This window comes from Agelaius phoeniceus, chromosome 10 (genome assembly GCF_051311805.1).
Source record: "Agelaius phoeniceus isolate bAgePho1 chromosome 10, bAgePho1.hap1, whole genome shotgun sequence".
Taxonomy (NCBI): Eukaryota; Metazoa; Chordata; class Aves; order Passeriformes; family Icteridae; genus Agelaius; species Agelaius phoeniceus.
In genome coordinates, this window is record NC_135274.1 from 1,330,288 (window position 1) to 1,348,530 (window position 18,243).

Consider the following 18,243-nt stretch of genomic DNA (forward strand, 5'->3'; position numbering starts at 1 on the left):
GATGATTTGGGAATTGATCTCTTGTTGATATTAAACTTCATATCCACTCTCTGTGAAGTTTCTAAAAGACATGATGGAGCTGAGGCATGAATCTGCCACAACAAGTGTTAAGCAAACATACACACTCCCCTTCACATGCCCCCCTTCCACACACACCTAGGCCCACACAGAGGTCAGCATAGCAGATGATGAACACCTTCTTTGGCACTTCATGAAATCCTAACATGAGGAAGTGTTGAAATACAGAGATTTTGTCCCGTGTAGAAACCCATCCCATGTATTTTATGCTGTAATTCTTCTCTCTTTTAAAATTTGCTATCTTCTGCATAGTTTTCATTAACCTGTTACAGTAGTGAAAATCACAGATCAAGGTAATGTTGTAACACTTTGATTTTACCCCAAGAGCTGAGGGAAAACTTGCTCCTATACTTCAATCTGAGTTTCTTCTAGATTCCAACTTTGTTTCTCTACCATCAAGAGTCTCCTGTGTTGCTGCTCAAAGCCCCATCCAACCTGACCTTGAATACTTTCAGGGATGGGACACCCACTACTTCTCTGGGCAACCTGTTCCAGTGTTCCAGCACCCCCACAGTAAAAAATGTCTTCCTTTCATCTAATATGTGTCAGAAGTATTAAATCTAGGCATATAAACTTTGAGGAAAGGTTTGAAATTCTTTTGATTTGAATCACATTTTCTATGAGTACTGACTTACAGATGACTAAAATATGTTGATGGGCATTTGAGCTGACACTTTTTGAAAAGGTGCATGGAATTTAAAATTAAAGCCAGTACCATTAAAAGCTTTGTGCGGTTTTCTTTTTCCTCTGGTATTCAAAATTGCATATATCAAATATCTGTGCTTCATACAAAGCTCTTAGACACTCTCAGAAAAAAGCTTTTCTTTCAGACTAAGTTGCAGTTTACGTAGAACACTAGTACTAGTGAAGGTTTTTCTGGGCATAGGGGGAACACCTTCTCATTGGATTTGTGTGCAGAATGCATTTTATGCAAACTGGAAAATTGATCCCAGCTGTGTTCTAGTCATCATTCTCACTGCATCAGGCCTGAAGATTCTGTGAAAAGTAGCCTGTGGACCTTGAACATAGCTCATGTGAAACAGATGAGAGGCGATGGAGAAGTTGAGGGAGAGAATAAAGAGCATATGGCCCAGTACAGACTAACGATTGTTTGGCACCCTTTAAAGGCTGTCTTTGACAAGCAGGGCTGAAGCAGGTCTGCAAAATATCCGGGAGATCAAAATCCATTGAAGCAAATTGCCCTGGCCAGTCACCTTGCTGCCGATAATTCACTCTCCATAGCAGCTGATCAGGCCTAAGAATGCTGCTGCAGAAGTATTGTGAAAAAGGTAGGCATATTTTCACAGATGCAGGGGAAAATCCCCTTGGATGATGGTTCCAAGGGATTACTTGATGGAGCAAGTTATGTACCCTTATCTACCGTGCAATATCTAAGTTGGTGAGTTCACTATCTGTCAGCATCACTTTCGAAAATAAATGTTTGATCCACAAAACAATATTTCATATGTCCTGTCTACCTGCTTCATTTCAACCAATGAATAGGCTACGTTCCATCAGCAAAGGGTTTATGATCCTATGTTTCTTTAAACTGTGATAATTCTTTATTTTTTTCTAAATCAGACACTGTCTATTCATAAGATTCAGATGTCCATGGCAGGGGTGTAATTAAATTCACATGTTAAAAAATAACCTTCTTCTTGTTATCTTTTTATTAAATTACTGCCATGTAACACCAGTCTGAGAGCTGAAGAAAACCCCTTCATTTGCTGTTTGCCAAGTATCATCTATGTGATACAAGTTCTACTTGAGAAATCACACCCGTACATTGCCATGTAGCACTACTAGTAATGCTTTCACAACCTTTTCTTCATCATTAGGTCTTTTGGTGAAGTGAATGATTAGAACATAAGCAAGGGCATTTGTTCAAGATGCTCCAGAAAGAGCTGCGGTCTGTTCTCTTCTTTGCTGCCTATGTTAGCACTGAGCTGCAAAAAAGGAAAGATTACTAGGAAAAGTGTTACTTTCAGTCTAAACTTGTAAATGATGTTTGGAATACCCTGTTAAATGACAAGGTGCTCTTTTAAAATATGGCATCTTAAGGGAAAATGTCAGCTTTAAAAAGGTTTTGAGACAGTTGCTTCTGGAAAAAAAAAAAAAAAAAGAAAAGAATTGGAGGCTTCTAAGGTCTTTAGGCATACTATTTTGAGGATTGATTCAAACCACAGTTTCTTCATATAGGAAGAACAGAGGACCATAGATGCAACCCATTTGAAAATGGATTTCTATATGTTTCTGGTTGGGATTACCAGGCATCATTTCTTGTGAAGTCGAGGGACTGCAGTTAGCACTCCAATAATTTCCTTCCCTGAAATTCATCTGCATTTGGTCCTTTTTCCAGAGTCCCCATTTATTAGTGAAGGTATACTCTATCTATGCATTAGAATATTCCATTAGAGTGTGTGACTCATACTTGCTAGTTAAAATGAGCTGGAGCGGAACGGATAGTTACAGTTGCGTGTATACAATAGTCTTATTTTGGCAAGTTTTCTTTAGACAATGTGGAAGCAGCACTAGCAAATAGGAAGTACAGCTTGCAGCAGGGAAGGACACTCTTCTGCTTTCTCAAGTTTCCTGTAGTTAAATAGACGCCAAAAGGCTTTTCCTAGTACTACTACTGTCTTGTAGGAATACTTGATCTAATCCTATCTTTGATCAAATTCCTAATGGGTTACTTTTCTACAAGGCAGAACATTTTTCTTTTAATAATATGTATTTTGTAAGTTGGAGACATGAACTTGTGCACCAGTCACGTGGACTGTACTCCTTATTAAGTTTCACAACCTTCTTTAGAAAATATTGACTGTGTGTAACTTCAAAAGGAGAATTCTGGGCATCTTCATTCTATTGATGTAATTGTTTTTCTGCCATGCTGGTATTGTTTTCTATCATTTTTACCAACAGAAATATTTTTCCCTGACACCTATGGAAAAGACCTATGTTTACTCAACAGTGCAGCATCAGTACATTGTTTAGAATGATTTCAACATGGTCCCAAACATATGGGACAGCTAGACAGCAGAGGTTAGCAACAGGGAATGGGAATAACTTCTGAACCGTTTCAGTAGATTTCCCAGGAAGGGCTTGCTTTCTGCCACTGCAAATTTTCCCAGAGATTTTGTCTGGTGAAGAGTTGCATCAAAAGAGTATTTTTGCCCAAACCTTGGGGCAAGCTCTGTCTCCGATTTACTAGTGAATGCAAAGAGGGTGAAAGTGCTGCTTCAAAGCCCTCTGTGCGCTTTCTGTACCAAGAGGGGGGGTGACCCCAGAAATAAGTTTTGATCTCTCTTCAGAACACAAGGCATGTCATCACCTCATTCATCTTCTTCTGGGACTCATAGCGTCTTAAGACTAAGAAGCTCTCTTGCTTGCTGAAGTGCGTTCAGCAAAAAAACCTTGTCTCATCAGCCAATTTGAACACAACTACAGTTGAGTCAATTCCAATGCTGGCAGGGCAATACTCTACCCCACTAGTAACATGCCACTATTAGAAGACTGTGTAAAACTATTTTTGTACAAAGTAATCGGAGGGAAAAATAGAATTGGGAAGAACTGCACATTGTTCTGGAAAAAGCCTCCTGCCTCAGTCTTACAGACATCATTTGCTGGTATCATTTTTAATAGTTGGGGTTTTTTAAATTTTGTAGAAGAAAAAATATTACTGCACCTTTATGTTTCCTTAATAGAAGTACAGCCATTTCTTAATAGAATAGAAGTAAGCCATTTGGATATGTACAAATGGTCTTTTCAAATACATATGCTATAGCCCACTGTGAAAGTAATTAGCTATAAAGAGAAATCTAAAGGTTTAAAAAGATTTTGGAAGAAAGTAAGTCTAAGGTGATAGAAGAAGAAGAAAACAGCAGTTTTCTTCTGGTGAAAAAAAAACAAAGGGAGGACCTTGTACAGTGGAGATGTATTATTTGACTTCCTGAAAAACTGAGTAGGTTTGCTATTGCCAATGGTTTTCATTAGGAAGGAAGAGATTCCTTTGGCAAAAAAAACCCCTTCAAACTGACTTGACAAAAATGTTATGACACTTAACTTCACCAATCCTGAAGAAAAATTCTCATCACTTGATCTGGAAATCATGATGGTAATGGAGACAAGGATGTCTAAGCCATGCCATCAGGAACATAAAAAAGCATTAGAATGCAGGTAAGACTGAGCTCCTGAACTAGTGTGAAGAGAATGCAACAAAGGCATTTTCCTTTAAGAGTCTTCAGGATGGAGAGCAGATCAAATTTTTTCATGTGGAGTATTTCTGAATGGAATGAATCTTCAAAATAACATTGTTTTCCAAAACCTGTCTACAGTATCTCTTACCATGATACACAGTTCCTATGAATAGAAAAAGCAAAGCACTTTTTTCCAAACTGTTGTGCACTCTTAAGCAATCTACAATAAAAATAGTATTTTTTCATGCGGGGAATGATGTGAATTACAAAAAAGCCTTGTAGCACACTTGGCACTGTAGTCTCTTGATTAGCATAGCTTTTTATTCATCAAACACATTTCACATTGACTATTTTTCTCTTTTAAATAACGGCGTCTTTGTACTTATGCAGCATCCATGAAGAATTTCTTGGGTGTTATTTTGTACCTGATCCTAAATGGCAGGTTCTGCATTCTGCCATCTGTCTAGCTTTCCCATTTGATGCAGCTTCTGAGAGGTATTTTCAGAATCGAGGACTACTTGCAAGAATGATGCTAAATCCATGCATTTTACTCCTTGGTTAATGCAAAACTATTTTTCCTTTACACTTCAATGAGAACAGGAAAATAATGATGGTGAGTTCAATCCTTAGAGTAATCCAAAGAGGACTATTATCATCATTAGAAACCAAGCAAGGTGTATTTATTGCACATGCATGATACTCACTGATGCAAATTACCCTGTAAATTCAAAAGGAATCTGTATCATAGGAGTGGAGACTGTTTCGATTGATATTTTGCTTAAAGCAGAAAATTAATTCTTTTGACAGCCAACTCATGATTGCAAGCTCTCTTTCAACTACAGCTTTCAAACAGATGAAACATGTCTGTTTATAAAACGATACAGTACAGTACACAATAGCAAGTCAGGTCATAGACATTGAAAAGAAAAAAACAGATCAAAGGACAGATTCATTCACATCTACAAGCCCTCAAGAGTGTACAGGTCAAATGTCCCCAGAAAACTAGGCTGGTGGCGCAAATTCTCTATGTTGGCACCAGCGGAAGCAGCTGCTATCTTGATAGGATGCAATCTTGCTTACATCACCCTTCAGAGCAATCTTCTGTACCCCTGCCCAATACACCTTCTGCTCTATTCCTTGGACTTCACATTTGCATTTCTACAGAGACCTGTCCTGCAAACTGACTCAAAGTTCAGGTAATAGATTTCCAAGATTTAGAAATGTTGTGTGAGGTTCATTTATTTCATATTTCATTCCATCTAAGCAAACTGTAACTTTCTGAAGTGAAATATTTCGAGTATGTCACGTGTATTTTAATGTTAGCTCTGCTTCACATTAAAACTCCTCACAGACCCCTGTGATGCCTTGCTGCAAAAATATATAGCTGCCAAGAGTGGTTGTGGGAAGTTAGAATTGCCAGAAAACCGTACAAACAATCTAACAATAGAGCCTTGGATTTCTGAATATAATTGCACCATGTAAAGTCAAAATATAATATTTAAATGATTTTGTATAATGATGAGTGTGGGCTAGAGAGAATCCAGATAGAATTTTATTTTTTTAAACAGTTCCGGGAAAAACATGGCCTTGACTTGGAAGTATAGCAGGAAATATTTTTATACAGCATGAGTTCTCATTACCTAATCATATGATTTGTAGACCTGAATTGGAAACCAGGAAAGAAACAAAGAAAAATATTCAAGCTATAAAAGATGGGAGTTTAAAATTTTCTTTGTATTTCTGATTAAAGCTATTAGGTAGCTAAATGGTCACCCATTATTTTAAAAAGCATCTGGACATTAAAAATAGGATTAATTTCTGCGGGACTTGGATGTCAGCTATTCCTGAAAAGCTTTATTTCACTGCTTTCCAACCCTGAATCAATCCACTTAAACGCAGCTGTATTTCAGATGCTCAGTGGAACTGTCCATGTAATGCAGATAGTTGACAAATAATCTGCAGAAAAAGCTAGATCGATTTGAAGATCTTTTCCTGTAAATGGTATTCACGTTATTTGTACAAACACACAGATGGGATTTCTGCTGTCTTCTTCAGGCCACTTCCTCCAGAGAGCTCTCCATCAAATCTCTCTAGTTCTACTCTTCTGGTGATCCAAAGTCAGCACTGGGATGGTCCAACTGCATGAATTACTGTCTGCTAGAGGTGCACCCTGAGGGCTTCTGTGTGCAGCATGACGTGAGCCCTACTAAAGTCACCCTGTTGGTATAAACTGAGCTAGCTGGACCTTAAGGGACAAGATTGTGCACTGATATTGTAAGAGAAATTAGGTACTAAGAAGGAGGCTGGAAGATTTAAATATTTCTGCCTCCAGCTTAAGCAACACTAAATCTTGGTCTTTATCTGAAAAACTAGGTGAATTAACCTATTTGGCATTCCTATGCCAAAAATGTCAGTAATACAACAAGAACCGTCAAAAGAGTAACAATTCCAATCATTACTTTGTAAAAGTAATTCATTGGAAGAAGTCAGGAAGAAGGATGAAACATGCCAATATCCTACCCTGAGAATCATTCTGTTGATTTGCACAGGTTTCTTATTATATACCCATCTAATGCATTGGACATGCATGCTTGTGATGACACAAATACTTGCAAAGCTTACCAGATAAACCATGTTCTCTTCAGACAACACAACATTTCTTGATGGTTGTGTTTGCTAATTACATTTAGACTCAATGTTCTTAAAGGTCTTTTCCAACCAAAGTGATTCCATCATTCTCTAAATCGCAGACCCTGCTTGTCTTGGTTTAGGGCAAATTTGGCAGCAATCCTCAAGAAGGGGTGATTTATTAAAAATATTGATCTAGTACTGATATCCAACTGTGACGGACAAAGGCTCCCTAACAGTTCAAAATTAGAAAGTGTATGTTTATTGCAACGCTGGGCAGCGTGCGGGATAGCTCCCAAACACACACTGTGATTTAGAGGTGATAACAGAGTCTTTTTATCTATACAAGTATTGAATACCCAAAAGACAAATACATATTCATAATTTCGGTACATCCCATCATTCCTCACTTCGTATGGTAATTAGTTCAAAAGCTATTAAGCACGCGTAGTTTGTTGCTCAAAATGAATCGGTGGTCCCTTTCATGGGGAGGGGTTCCAAAATGAGGAAATAAATGAAGTCTTCCTGGTTCTGAACTTTCTACATTTTCAATGCAAATATGACAAATGAACCCATTGGTAGAACTCCCATTCCCCATCTTCAATTGGTTTCAGAACAGAGGTGGCCACAAAGTGCAAGCTCTCAGTGCTCTCCAGGTCCCAGTCTGGAGCAGGTTTGAACAGTTCCAAGAAAAGGGAAAGAAAAAAAGTCCAGGGAAAACTCTGCCTCAGCCAGCTAAACCAACTGAAAAGCAAACAACACTCTGTTCTGCTCCATCAGTGCCCAGACAACACAGTGCAGCACAGAATGTGGAGCAGTGTTGCTTTTAGAAGAGTGAGTGCAGCCTGTGATAACAAACTCCGTACTTCTTCTTCTCCCCACCTTTGCTCTCAGAACCAGTCTTGAAGGCAGAGAATAGAATATCCAGCATACACAGAACAGATGGCTGGGGATACAAGCATCATAAAGTCACCCTAGGACACTGCTCTACTGAGATATGTCACCAGACTATGCTAAGACAAAGTTTTGGAACTGCTAATTAAAATTCTACTATCACAGTGAAGCTGAAGAGGAAACACAGCTCACTCCAGTTACCTTGTGGCATGCCAATACTTCCTTTCAATCACAATGGTTTTTGTCTTTAAGTCCGTGACATCACAGGCATAATTCAACATCTTTTGGGCAGGAAGGAAGATCTTCTTCTTCTCATTATACTGATGGGTAAGCTGAAATGCAAAGCAGTTAATTCAAAGTGAAACAGCGATAAAGTCAATAGTAAAACACCACAGTTTTGTTTACCAACCCAAGTCCTTACGATCCCAAAATACAAGAACAGCTGTAAAAGCCTTGTGGTTTCTTCATTTTTTCCTATACCTACATGGGAGGGTAAGGGATAAATGATCCCAAACAATGGTAATCCACAACAAAGCATTCTTGACATCATATTCAGCTTTTGCATAGTGAGCTCTTCACCTGATCAAGTTATTCCATTGCAATAGTTTGGGGAGTATCTTAGAGGGCTGGCTGTTGTTTGGTTTAAACCATCTTGATCATTCAGGAACCCAGTAGCAATGAGAAAGTTCAAAATAAGATAGTGCTACGCAGTGATTTTCCTATATGACAGACGTATTTCTACAAGACAGAAGGCTGACCTAATGCTTCCCTACAACATGGCTGAAGTGGCATCCTGTTCCCCATAGGTTTTTCCGTTTAATTTTAGCAGCTTTCTTACTAGATTAATGAGCTGAACTAACTCAAAAAGGAATCAGATAAGTGCCAGAGCTTTAAAACAAACAACAACAACAACAACAACAAAGATGCAAAATGGTGATTTGTGGGTGCGTTTGAAAACAGAAATTTTTTTGTATTTTTCATAGAGACATGGCATTCTCTAGAATGATATTGCTCCAACGCTTTGAGTTTGGTTTTCTTTTTCCCCCTCAATTGTAAATGTTATGCATTCTTTTTGGCCAGTTCAGTAAATAGATTTTCTGATACGTGTGAAAGACAGTCTAAAGTTCCCCTCATTTGCCTCACGACCATTCCCAGGACAGACACTGGGACCCTAAAGACACCGATGGGAATTCTGGCCTGCCAGTAATGGATGAACACCAAAAATCCTGAGGCCCCTGAGCAGAATTCTGGCCTGCCAAGTGATTGTTCACAGCTGTGTCTTCAGTGACTGCTTCTAGCAGGGCCTGCCAAAGGGCGACCCAGCCTATATGCTTGCACCTGCTTCACGACAATAGACCAGGAATTTTCCCACCTCTTGGCCAGATGAACTTACTGGGGCAACTTGGTAGCCCCCCCATGGAAAATCCTTCCTCTGCTCCACTACCACCGTGAGGCACCGAGGTTGAAGCCCCCCTCCCAAGGACTGAGACTGAGACACCTGTAATTCTGATGCAGGGGTGCTGGCCTGACTGAAGCAGGATGCCTGCTGAGTGTTGCTTACAGATGTGCCTACAGGACCTAGACTGGTTTCCCCCAGAAAGCAGTCCTGAAACAGTGGGTCCCACTCACTGCTGATACTGACTTATCCTGCTGAGAGCATGGACTGTCTGTACCCGTCTTCAATACCTTTTTCCCCCTCAGCAATTTCAATAGACTTCTTCTTCTTGATTGTATCTGTTCCCCCTCAGCCATTTCAAGATTCTGTTTCCCCCCTCAGCAATGGACTATAATAGAACCTTGAGTTCACCAGGACTTAACCTTGAGTTAACCAGGCAGGGCCATTATCTTCCCAACGTGACTAGGCAAACTCTGTTGGCTGGACTATGAGGACTTAGTCTCTCCACATTTGGTAGCTATACTCCTGTCTTGGTTCAGGGCAAATTTTGGGGAGAACCCCCAAAGGGGCTCCTCTAGGAAAGCAGATTCATTTGGCCCCTCCCCTATGAAATATTAATCCCAATATTACCGGGTGGGACGTGCCTGGGCTCGTCTGACCCTTGCTGCTGGGCCAAAGGCGGCAGCTGTGATGTTTCACCTCAGAGATACATTTGGCCGGCTGGATCGTGCAGCTAGGCACTCGCAACAAATCCAGGCATAGTAGAAACTCAGTTGACCTCTGGTGGAAAAGGTTCAGGGGACGGTGAAGAGAAAAAGGAGAGGATTCTGCTGTAGAGTTTTAATCCAGAGTTCATTCCAGGATGACAGACCTCTGAATCTTGTAACAGCTCCCAACAGAATCCAGACCGCATGGTCCCGTCTCCTTTTAAGCCCGGGGACAGGGGGAGGGGAAGGCACAGGTGAGCCAGCAACCAGGTGGGAGGAGGGGAAGGCTCAAAGGATAAAGACACTTGGACAGGCCAATGAGCCCGGACCTGAGGGGCATCTTTTGAACTTCTGCCAACCACACCATGACCCTGCTGGAATGTTAAGATTGATGGACAGCACTTAGCAGGAGGGCAAAGGGGGAGGGGAAAGGACAGGTTTCACCTATCCCAACACCTGAGGGATTTTCCTGTTTCCTGAAACAGGAAATGGCATCACACTGCAACACTCCCCCCAACCGGTCCAGGAGAAAATAGCTCCTTGGAAAGAGGTGGAAAAAACCTGTTTATTAAACAATAAAACCTAAACAATATTGAACAATAAAACCCCTTGTTGCTCCAAAAGAGATGACAAACTGAGAAAGTCCCCTCCCTGGGTTGCAGTTCAGCTCACACAGGCTCTTATCAGTCCCTCCGGTGCTGGAAATGTTGCGGGCCGGGCCCGGCCTGGTGGGCCACAGGTGCTAGCTGCCGGTGCTCTTCTGGGTGTTCAGTCCAGAGCAGGTTTCAAGAGGTCCAAAGAAAAGGGAAAAAAGAAAAGAAACCACAGTCCAGGGAACTTCCTTGCCTCAGCAAGCTAAAACTAACTAAAAGCAAAGGAGAGCTCTGTCCCACTGTCTGTTCATCCCCAGACAACACAGTCCAGGAGCAGGAATGTGGAGGAGTGAGTGCAGTGTCTGAAAACAAACTGCTGCTTCTTCTCTCCCCCCTTCACTCTCTGCAACAAGTCTTAAAGGTGCCAAACTTATGATGCAGCATAAACAGAACAAGATGATTGGGGTTAAAAGCATCATATAATCAGCTTAGGACAACTCCCTCTCTCTTTCTCCCCCTCTTTTCTATTCTTTTCCTCTCCCTAATTCCTTTCATGCATTTGCTGTGGTCATTCTATAAAGGTGCATTTGTTTGGATTGATACTGCAATCCCCTTTCCGTGTTGTCTGTTGCACTCCCAGATCAGTTAACCAACCATCACCACCCCCATTGGTATGAGCGGATTGTGACATTAAATTGGCATCATGGACAGGATTCTGATCGACAGAAGGGTCTGCAAGGCTGTTTGTAGTCTGGAACAGGGGAAGGACGATTTGCTTCAGCCACACCTAGCCCCTCATCGCGAAAGGGTTGAACGAAGCTGGAAAGCAAGGAAAGCTCTTTGAATTTCCCACAAACTGCGCACGCCCAGGTGAAATACGCCCCCATACTCTATTGAGGGTTCTGTCTTTAGAATTTCCCAAAAAATCTCTTAGCGCAAAAGGGGAAACTGTTTTTGTTTATGTGTGAATTTGGACTGTCTGGGAAGGAAGGGACAACTTGAAGGAACTAAGCAGGGCCTCCCAGGCAGATTTGGTCTCTTCACCCAGCCAGGGAAGCAAAGGGGAGCACAGCAAAGGCTGTGAGATTGTCTAACTTAAGCTTGCACCTCCCTGTCATGGTTTTGGTCCCTTCATAAAATGACTGAAAACTCTAGCACAAAAGTTACAGCTGAATTTTCTGCTCTGCTTGCTAAATAGAATGCCAAGCCTTCTCCAAGGGGGGAGGTTTGGGCAGAGAACAGCTGGTTTAATTTAGAAAATGTCATAGATAGAATTTGTTCTTTACAACATGAAACAGAAGTTAAACTGGGCAAAAATAAGACCATCCTCTGCTCAGTTTTGGCAGCTTGTCTCACAGCAGCCATAGAAACCCTTTTTAAGCAAAGAAACGAGGAAATAGCAAGAATAGATTCCCTTCAAAACCTAGTTGAAATTTTGCAGAAAGAATTAAAGGAAGATAGAAATGAGATCTATATGTTGCGAGCTGCCCTTAGAGAGGAACTTGCTAAGAATTCACATCCTACTGATTCCTCTACAGAGCCAGAGGAAAAGGAAACTCCTGACATGAAACAAATCTATCCCCGTCAGGAACTTGAGGCAGTAAAAAATTGGAGAGAATACTGCTGTCCTCGCTTGAGACCCTTGGTTCAAACAGAATAGAACTATCTTAATGATGAGGATTGTTGGAATGTTGGGGGACATAAGACAGATGATGCACTTTGGACCTGGTTAACATAAGAGATTTGAAAACAGGATGCCTTGGCATAAACAAACGGAACTTTGAAAATTCGACCTGGATTGCAAGAAGATTAAATCAAACGGGTTTACTGGAAAAAGAAAATCCCATGAAACTCTGCAAGCAAGAGATGTTGTTATATGCGTAAGTTTGTGTATGTGATTTTAACCTAATCATTGTAGTACACATTACTAGTCTCCCTGCAATGGTATGTAAGTGCTTGTATCCCACAATCAAATTGGATTCTGATTACCGAGTGGGTCTCCCTGTCTCTCTGCATTGCCGAAAGAGGATCTTGACCCACCTATCACAACTAAACAAATACCGTTCAGTGCTACCGAATTAGCTAAGCTGTCAAAAGAATTCGGGCACCTCCCACAAGAATCAGAGACAAATATGTCCTCCGAGTGTCCCTCGATGGTGGAGATCAAATTAAATTAACCGGAGGCCAGTGGGTACTGGGGACATGGAGCCTTCTTCACAACAGGAGATAAGGAGGTAAGCATGATGCATGGTCCCTGACACAGGGTGCGTCTTTCTGGGCCGGGAGAATGAATCCTTTGGAAAGGGGTGACCCCCTGGCAATCGTTGACACCACCGACCAGCTCTTAGAAAGTGTCCACAAAGCCGCCTGCCTGCAAAAGATTCATGAAAAGAAATTAGTTCCTGGTTTTGAAGGCCCAATGCAATTACCTGTGAAGCCAGAACTAATGACCGATTGAACTCGTGGGCTTCCAGAAACACTTAAACATACAGCAATGACTCTACAGAAAACCATAATGGCTTTGAATCCTGTAGAAAGACTAGATAAGATTCCTCAGGAATTCCCCTGACCAAAGTGGACCTAGAGATCCTGGCTTCACTCCCTACTCTTCCCCCTCACAGCCCTCAGCTTCTCAATCTGATTCACCTGCCAGTAGCCATAAAGTTTGGACATGAGCTGAAGTTGCAGTAGATCTGATTAATTATTGTAGACAATATGGACCTATAAAAACCCCGGCATAGAAATCAGAAAATAACAAAGGTGTTTGGTTTATTGGGGCTCCTCACAGTGAAAATATAGAGAAAGGAAAACAGATCTCTAACTGCCACCATTGGTGGTTGTTGGGAATTCAAAAGTGGGTCCCCAAAGAGGTGATGGATGGTTTGCCCCTTGATAAATTGCAGAAAATAATAAATAATTGGCACCAGCGAAAACCGAATCCATTGGCTCAACCCAGTGCACCCCTCCCTTCTCAGGGACAAAAACTAACCCTCCCCCAGCCTCTCCCACAGAACACAGGCAGTGAACCAAAACCAACAGGGTTTTCGGGAAACAAATCTCTCTGCCGCTTACAGGTGGGCAAAGGGGCGGAGCGTGGGTTTATTTAAGAATGCTCACTAAAAATAAATCAGGACATATATTAAGCCCAGCTATCACGGGCCTCCACAGGCTACTAGTAACTTTTTTGATTGACATTGGGGCTCAAATCTCTGCACTAACAAAAAAGGATGCCCAGAGGTGTGGAATTGTTCCAACTAAGAGACAATGCTGTGTTCTTAATGCTCTGGGAACTACAGAATCTATGAATGTTGCCTTAGCCAAACTGAGGCTCCCTGGAAATGAGCATCAACTAGTCATCAAAATGGTAATTGGGAACATTCCAAATAATTGATTAGGAATGGGTGTCCTTGCTGGGAGGCAGTGGGAAGACTCTGAGGGATTTCTGTGGTCTTTTGGCACACTGCCACTTAACATTAGGCTGCTTCAAACCGCACCCTCCCTACCCTATAATCAAACAACTCATGTAAAACAATACCCTCTACCTTCTGGTGCCAGAGAAGGTATCAAAGCGGTTCTACAGGACTTGAGAAACCAAGGGGTAATAATTCACACACATTCTCCTTTTAATTCACCGGTATGGCCAGTCTGAAAAGCCAGTGGAAAGTGGAGATTAACAGTAGATTTTCGCAGGCTTAATGCCAACACAGACCCTCTTACAGCACTGGTCCCAAATTTAGCTGAATTAATAACATCAATTCAAGAAAAGGCTCACTCAATCATGGCAATGGCAACTATGGATGTCAAAGACATCTTCCTTATGATACCTATTCAGCCAGAAGATATAGGGACCATTTTGCCTTCACATGGGAAAGGACGGCAATACACTTGCACTAGGCTTCCCCAAGGCTACAAACACTCCTCCACTTTGGCCCACCATGCTTTAGTTGAGGAATTAGAAAAAATACCCAAACCTGATCCTGCTGATCCTGTAGCTGATAATCAATACATTTAAGACACTCTGGGGGGGGGCGGGGGGGGGCGGGGGGGGGGTGGTGGGGAGGGGGGGAAGGATGAAATAGAGGTAGTAGGGAAACATCAGCAGAAAATAATCTCTCACTTAAAAAGTCTTGATTTGCAGATACCCGCAGAGAAAATTCAGAAACCTTCTCAGGAAGTGAAGATTTTGAGAATTTGGTGGAAAGGAGGCATGACATGTATTCCACCCGATACCCTAACCTCTTTAAATCAGTTTCAAAGGCCTGAATTGAGGAAAGATCTCCAGCAAGCTCTTGGACTATTAGCGTTCTGGAGAAAACACTTCCCAGATTTCTCAATAATTGCTAGGCCGCTTTTTGACTTGCTGAGGAAAAGGATGAAATGAGATTGGACTCCTTCTCAGGAAGAAGCATTGCAATTACTGATTTTTGAGGCAACAGCTCACCAAGCACTAGGCCCTATCCATCCCACAGATCCCTTTCAGGTGGAATGGGGATTTGCCTCCTCAGGGCTATCAGTACACATTTGGCAGTGGGCTCCCGAGGGTCCAACGGGGCCTCTTGGTTTTTATTCCTGTGGTTTCAAAGATGCTGAGAAAAGATACACTACCTGGGAAAAGGGGTTGTTTGTAGTTAGCTTAGCTCTCCTAGAAGAGGAAAAAATTGCATGACAAGAGCTTATTGTATTAAGAAGCCCTTTCAAAGTTATCAAAATCGTCACTAATGGGAGCCCCACCCCTCCCCCCCACCTGACGGGGTAGCCCAAAGGGCCTCAGTTAGGAAATGGTATGCTCAGATGGAAGGCTATTGTAATACTGTCTCAATAACGGAAGATGCTGCTAAAAATCTAACAATCCAAGGCACTGAGAGCCTGGTTAGCAGCCAAGATAAATGTGCCTCTGTAATCAAAGCTGCCCTTCCTTTCTCCCCCGAACAAGCAGCAAGTTCTTGGTTCACAGATGCCTCTGCAAAACGGGAAGGGAAGGTATGGAGATCTAGAACAGCTGTCTTACATAATTCATTTGGTGAAAGAATCATTACTGAAGGGGAAGGCAGCGCTCAGGCTGGGGAACTCATAGCTGTTTGGAGTGTTTTCCAATGTGAGGCACAGAACATTTCTCTTGCCTGCATTTACACCGACTCTTACGCAGTGTACAAAGGTTGTACCGAGTGGCTTCCTTTCTGGCAGCAAAATGATTGGGAAGTTCACAGAATTCCAGTGTGGCAAAAGGAAAAGGGGCAAGAAATTTTAGATGTTGCAAGCCAAGGAAATGTTGCTATTGGTTGGGTAGCTTCTCAGCAAACAGATGGAAATCCAGCAGGAGAGTGGAAGAATAGAGCTGATGAACTAGCAAGGCTCAGCCCCCTGAAAAAGGAACTCATTCCTGAGGACTGGGATCAACTATTAGAATGGCTGCATGGAAAAAGACAGCACACAGGTGCGAAAGAAGATTTGTACAAGGAAGCTCATGCTTGTGGTTGGCTGGTTACCAGGGAAATGTGTAAAACATGCGTATCAGCCTGCGAGCAATGTCACAGGTGACTGGAGAGACATCCTTGAGAAGATGACCCTCTGCATTTAAGAAAGGGTAAAGGCTTATGGGACGCGTGGCAGGTAGACTATATTGGCCCCTTTAAGAAGTCAGGAGGTAAACACTTTGTGCTAGTAGGAGTAGAAATTGTATCTGGGTTGGTTCAAGCTGATGCTTTGAAAAGAGCTACAGGTGATAATGCGGTTAAAGCTTTGCAGGGGTGGTTTGGAACTTTCCCAAAGCCACAGGAAATTCAATCTGATCACAGGTCCCACTTCACTGCTAGAGGTGTACAGCATTGGGCAAAAGGTGAAGGAATTAAGCGGTCTTTCCACAGCCCTTTCCACTACCCTCAAGCTAAGGGGATCTTAGAAAGGACCAAGGGTTTTTTGAAAGGACTTCTGAAGCCCCGGGAGGGAAATTGGGACGTTCGGTTATGGGAAGCTGTTAAAAGAATGAACAGTAGATGGGGGGTGAATGGATGTCCCAAAATCACTGCCTTTTGCCCAACAGCTCCAAGCATCGTTCCCTTACTACGGTGACTTGACGATTCAAAAAGTCCAGCACATTACCCTGGACAACCTGTTCTGGTGGACCTCCCTACTGTAGGGGAAGTAGTGCTGAAAACCCCTCTGAAGAAATATGCATGGCTAGCCTCTGATGTTCTAGGGAAAGAGCATTGGATAAATACATGCTGGATAATCCTATCCATTTTAACTCTTTTCTGGCCTCAGTGGAAGGATTTCTGTTGTTTTTACTTTTACAGAAGAACCCTGAGGAACATGAAAATCATCTGAACCATGATAACACTGGTGATGCTTTTCTGCATCCTACCACAATTCCATGGACAGGATCCTGCTGAGTGGTTGTGGTCTGAAGCTACCCTCCATCCCACTAATGTTCTAGGAGCGTAGCCCAAGGGTGGCCACCCAAACCTAGAGCCTCTAGTGCTGCATGACCCCCAGGTATATGGTCCAAGTGAGTGGGGATGGGATCAGAAGGACTGGACTAGAGCCCTAACTGGAACAATTGGTGAGTCGATTGTGGAAGCATGCAGAGAAATGGAAGGATCTCTCTATGAGAAATCCACCTCCATCACAGTTGCCGGAAATTTTATGGAACCAGATGGGAAAAATGATCTGGATATCCCTTCAGCGAGACAGTGTCCTACAAACAAGTGGGAGTGTGCCAAACAAATTCCCCTTACTCTGTGTTGCTGCCAGGAGTATGTTGGTAATTACACTCTAGGTCGCAAAACGAACAATGTTGCAAGTACAAAGGATTGTAAAAATGAACCAATTGATTGCTGGCATAATTTGACGTTAACTAAACCGACTTAAGTGACATGCCGCTGGCAAAATAACTTGACCAACCTGTTAGGTTGAAAAGGCTTAGCTCATAAATTTAAGATAGACGCTATAACAAAACCCACGCTGAGTACCGTAGTTACATCCCAGTGGAATAGACGGGACTGAGAGCATGAAGCCCACACTGAGCACCATAGTTACACCCCAATGGGTAGAAGGGACTGAGAGCACAAAGCTGACATTGAGTACAGTAGTTACATCCGAGTGGGCAGAAGGGACTGAGAGTCCCCTTAGTCAATGTGGCCTTGGTCCCAAGCTTTTGTTCACTTGGCAGGTATGGGAAAAACAAAAAGCCTGGCAGCTTCAAGGGGGAGTGGGAGAAGGAATTAGCCGAAGGATTTGTGGAACTGCTTATAGCAAAGCAATCTCAATCAGTGTTTTGACAGATCAGACAAGTAAGCGTGAACAGGTTTGTACGCCCCCAAGCGTACAAGACTGTTGGCACAATTTTACATTAACACAAACTGCAGAAGTAGTTTGTCTTTGGTCCAAAACTAGTGAAGGCTTTTCTTTTAAGTTGATAATAAATGGTATGAACCAACCTTCTACTACCACCACTCCAGCCCAAGCACCGCTTATGCTTAGCCTGAGAAGTTTTGAAATTGGACCATATATAATCAGGAAAACTGGTCAACAACACATATTGTTCAATCTGGCACGGTCTCTTAAACAAGTCAAATTGCTGATGATGCAAAACAATGTCTCAGAAATTCAGCCGGCCTGTTTGCCTTTTTTGCGGACTTCCTTTGAGGATTGGACCACCTGGCTGCAAAAACAGAAAGTCCGTTTTTTCTTTAAAAACAGACACTAAGAGACATAACCGGTGTTTTGGGAACAGGTTTTGGAATTCTAAATAG